This window comes from Zingiber officinale, chromosome 1A, assembly GCF_018446385.1.
Source record: "Zingiber officinale cultivar Zhangliang chromosome 1A, Zo_v1.1, whole genome shotgun sequence".
Classification (NCBI taxonomy): domain Eukaryota; kingdom Viridiplantae; phylum Streptophyta; class Magnoliopsida; order Zingiberales; family Zingiberaceae; genus Zingiber; species Zingiber officinale.
The window spans coordinates 191,015,527-191,020,798 of record NC_055987.1 but is presented as its reverse complement, the minus strand read 5'-3'; the positions used below and the strand labels follow the sequence as shown (position 1 = coordinate 191,020,798).

The 5,272-nt window shown below is 43.0% G+C and overlaps 1 pseudogene; it reads left to right on the top strand.

The window, feature by feature from the left end:
- The first annotated feature begins 462 nt into the window (after nt 1–462).
- On the top strand, nt 463–1,973 carry LOC122008752 (annotated as a pseudogene).
- Nucleotides 1,974–5,272: the final 3,299 nt, after the last annotated feature.

The window sequence follows — 5,272 nt, the reverse complement described above, 5'->3', positions numbered from 1 at the left end:
AGAGGCGAACAAGTTCTCTTTGACACCCGAGAAGAGCAGTGAGAAACTTTCTTTTTGTTAAATTTTTAGTTCTATTGGCTTTCTTAGAATCCCCTCTGATGTTTTTTTGATCCTTCTTAGAATTGTAGTTCAAGTGTTGTGTCGTCTCGTTTAGTTTCAAAGGAAAACAATCATATACCTTCTTAGGCTTCTCTTTGTTTTGTTCCTCTTTCGTGTTTGTTTTCTTGTAATTTTAATTTCTTGATCCTACTTCAGCTGTCGAGTTCTTCAGTAATTTCTCATCTTACCAATAAAGGTTTTATTCTTTCAAATTTGATCCGGGGAATCCTTTCTTTCACAAGAGAAAGGTTTATTTTACAGAATCGATTGTATGTTTTCTCATTTCAGAATCTTGTTTATGCATGTTTCTTTACAGTTTGTCGATATTGAAAAGTTCTTTTTCTCCACCACAATCAGGTTACAATGCCAGATATTCAGTTAGGAGGTCAATCATTGAGATCCCATGGGGCTAAACTTGCAAGGTTCCACATGCATGACTGGGTCATCCTCATCCTCCTCGCGATAGTAGATGGATGTCTAAATCTCATCGAACCTTTCCATCGGTTTGTGGCACAAGACATGATGACAGATTTTATGTACCCATTGAAGAAGAACACAGTGCCGTTTTGGGTTGTTCCTGTGCGACGCGTCTAGTTTCTTTCAACTGGTTAAAAGTGTCTGTCGGCTTTGTTCATTGCGTAACACTATCTTCTTCTTCTTCTTCCTGGCAGATACTCGCAGTTCTATTACCTTTCTCAATTATGAAGCTGCACACCAAGGATCAGGCGAAGGAAGGTGAGAAGGAGTCTAAATCGCCGCCCGTCGCTAAGTGGGAACCGTCCATCGAGGGCTACCTCTATTTTCTAGTCGACAGCAAGATCGTTTATGATACCCTCGAAATGATCATCCAGAAGGCCGCCTATCCCTGGTGTAAGTTTTGGTTTCCATCTTTGATGAAGTCCTTAGTTGTCTCTACTTGTTAAGCTTTTTACATTTAATCGAGGACAGAAAGCACAAACTCTGATAAGCGATTTATTCAATTGGGAAATCAGACAAATTTAGCTTTTGAGATATAATAATTGAACATCATCAGCTAAAGTTTTCGTTGACCGTTCAAAGCTGTTATATTTACTGCTGCGTAGATTTTGCTTCAAGTATACAAGTCATCATTTTTATAAATCCTTTGGCTCAACAAGAAAGGTTCAGCTACACTTCTACATAGGATAAAGTTTGTATGTATCAGTTGAATTTTCTTTTATTAATTCAGCCGTATGGACTATCAAAAAAATCCATCCCAATCCAAACCAAATGAAGGCAGTGGGTGACCTTGGTTGCGTCGCCTGCAAATTATATTATGTTAAAATTTAGTAGTTGATGGATGCTAAAGTAGTTGCAAAATAAGGATAGGAAATTGGAATAAAACAGGGCATTTGTTGCTTTCTAACTGATAGTCTGCTTTTGTTAGTTTCTATCAGTAACACACTTGTGCTTGCATGGTAGCTGCTTTTTGGATCTAATGATGAAATAATAAGATAAACTACTATCTATGATATTTTAAAGAAAATTTGATTTTATTTATAGGAACAGGCAAATTGTGGCAATTTACTAGTATTATGTATTTGGAACATAGTTCAGTATATACATAACCATTGTATTGTAGATGCTGAGTTCAGGAGTACTGGCTTGGAAAGGTCTGAAAATTAGCTAAAGATCTAAAATGGTTCAAGGACCAAGGGCATATCATTCCCGAGCCTTCTTCTCCTGGTGTTTCTTATTCCCAGTATCTCGAGGAGCTATCTCAAAAGGATCCTCAAGCTTTCATCTGCCACTTTTACAATATATACTTTGCTCATAGTGCTGGTGGGCGAATGATTGGCAAAAAGGTACTTAATTTTTCTAAATGTCATTTTCCACTTGCAGACCCCAGCGATTGACTGGGTACTTTTGACTTATTGTCTTTGATATGCTTAGTAATTAAATTAACAAGATGCATTAATTGTGTTTCTTACTTGTTTCGGTTAATCACTGCCCAATACATGCTACCTGTTGATTGATTGTTTGATTACATCTTGTATGGATATATACCTGATCTATCATGCTCATGGGTAGTGATATAACCACGTTTCACATGTTCAGGACCTAGGTTTGATACCTTATTGATCAGTATATCTTGATATGATTCATTCGCTTTGGTGCACATTATGATATGTCCAGAGGTTGGATTAGTATATTACCATGCTTAGTGACATGCACCATTTGCATGATCGCATGCTGTGCGATAGATTGCTCCATTATTGTCGAGCACATTGCCAGTTTCATCACTGTTCGGTGCTCCGTTGTGACGCTCATGGGTAGCGAGATATAGCGTGGTAGCACGTCAGTTTGACTCTTCCGGTGCTCCGTTGATCCGCTCAGGGGTAGTGTGACGCAGCGTGTAGCACGTTAGAGATCCCTCCCCGTCACAGCGTACCGGGAGTTGAGAGCATTGCGCTCCCCCATTTATGATTTGGGGTAGGAATATGTACTCCGACAGATCCGTCCACTCGATCACTCATCAGGAGTAGTGTTGCTGAGTGCACGTTGTCATGACCCTACCCACTCGGTCCCACTTGTGTTGTGAGTTCTGGCGTCCGGGGTGACCATGACATTGGCATCATATGCATGATGCATTTATTGTTGTGTTTATGTTTGTTGCACTTATATCTGCACATTGCTTGGATACCTTGATTGACATGCATACAGGTCTTCTATACCTTTCGGATTGTTTGTCCTTTTACCGGGTCCTGGTTAGTGCAGATTCTCTCCTGTTTGTAGTTACCTTTATCTTTATCAGGAGACTGTACGCATGATTAGTGCTAGGTGTTATTTCTTTACTTTGCATATCAACTGTACTGCTGAGTGTTGGACTCACCCGCCTCCATTGTTGATATTTTCAGGTTGATGCTGTCAGGAGAGTTCAGCTGGTCCCTGCAGACCTCGAGGATGTGATTGGTTTTTCGTTTGGTTTCCTTTTCTGTTCTAGACTGTTTGCACTTGTTATGTTCTGGATTTATTTGCTTATGGACATGATATAGATTTTATTATATCGATGGATTTGGATTTGGTTTTATTCTACTACATGCCTGACGGAAGAGGTGAGTAAATCGGATTTGAGTTTTACGAGTGTAGTTGAGTAGGGTTGATTTGAGTCGAGTATTATTATGTTGTTTACTGTTTAATATATATATATAAAGCTGCGTGGTGATTGATTTTCATTATTGTTATTATTCCAGCCTCTTGTGGTGAGTATTTAGTGCTTGTAGAAAATTTTGATTGTCAGTCAAACGGGGAGATCGAAATTTTCTCGGACAGGGACTCTTCCGGGCGTGACAATTTAGTGGTATCGGAGCAGTTTTACGATCTTTTGTTTCGTATTTTGGATTTTGAATTTATCGATACCAATTTATTTGGTATCGAGCGGTTAAGATACACCTTTTGGGTGTTACGAAATTTATCGGATACCTTGTTGGTATTCGGGTATTTGGTTAGCCGGTTTGCGAGTCAATGGGCATTTATTTTAGTTTATCGGATTTTCGATAGGGTTATGTTTCGGATTCCGTTTCGGATTTATTTGGATTTCCGGTGATGTGTACGTTCGGAATTTTGAGGTCAAATTGGGGGACTGGACATCTCCAGACGACAAATAGGTATGTTGTTATTTTGTGTTGGTTATATTGGTATTGATATCTGTAATTTAATTTAACAGATATGAGACGATCTACTCGTATTGCTGCGAGACGTGGTGCTTGACGACCACGTGCAGGACCACGGGATCTCTGGATATGCCAGAGATGCCCATTGTTAGTGAGCCTGTCGATCAGTGACAGACTCAAGATGCAGCGGGAGCATCGGGCTCTCAAATCCCGATAGCTCCTGTAGAGATACCTATTTTGGCCACACCGACGGTATCCACTTACCGTACCATCAGGAGTACCATTGGTGTACCCGACATCCGCTCCAGACCTCACGACGATTGCCACCACCACCGGACCTACGGTGTAGACACGGGCACTTTGTGCCCCGATGCCTACGATGGCAGTTCTGCACCATATCCGTAGCATTACCTACCGTACCTCCACTGCCACCACTTTTGTTCCCCAACCAGTACCACCGGCGGCTTATGCTCCGGTATATACAGCAGCAGAGTTCCTCCTCCGGTTTATTCCGCGGTACCACTGGAGTATCGGCTCGATGTTCCAGTTCTGCGGTAGTCCCGACTCGATATTGTCATTGCGAGCTAGGATTCCCGCCGGTGAGTCGATGAAGACTCGTTTCACTCTTTTCCGCGGAGATCTCGATCCGAGTATGGCTCTGTCATGGATAGAGACTATGGGCGGACTTTCTTCTATATGGCTTGCTCAGAGTGGGAGAAAGCAGGTTATCCTATCATTTACTGGGATGAAGCAAATGCAGGGTTACTCGGCGTTCTATTATTGGTGGCGCAATGTCACGTGGACCAGGTTGAGAGGCTTTTGAGAGCCGTTTCTTTCCATCTATCGGATGGCTCGTGATTTTATGAGTCAGGCGAATAATCGCTCGATGTGACCGAGTATATCTGAATTCCTCCGGTTGGCTCAGTTTTGTCGAGAGTTAGTTGCGGAGGACGAATTCGCATGATGCAGTTTATACAAGGATTGGATGGTTATCTGCATATACGGCTTGCCGGATTAGGGGTTACATCTTACTCGATGCATTGAATCGAGCTTTGATGATAGAGTTAGCTCGGCGGACATCCGGAAAAAAAGCATACTGGTCGACTTGAGGCGGTCCGGTAGTCACGAGCAGGGCGACCTCGAGGCGATCCGCCGGTCGGTCGGTACTGGGCGTCTCGTAGGCCTCGAAATCGAGGCGGTCTTCTTGGACGTTTCGGTATTCTCGTGAGCCGGCAACCACCTTCGGTGATGCTCGGTGTTTCGATGTGGTTCGGAGACCACATCACTTGACTACACTGGCAGTCGGTTTGCTTTTATTGCAACCGCACACCTGAGCCGAGATTGTCGGTGAAGGCTCGGCCTCCGGAGGTCGAGGCGAGGGGCAGTCTAGTCAATCGTGTCTCGGCGAGGAGGCGGAGATTTACACCCTCACAGCGTCAGCAGGAGCAGCGACATTTGGCATGCTTGGGCAGAGTACTCCGGTGCATAGCACCCAGTTTTGTCCTGTGATCTTATTATCCGACTCGGCGATGCAGACTCGA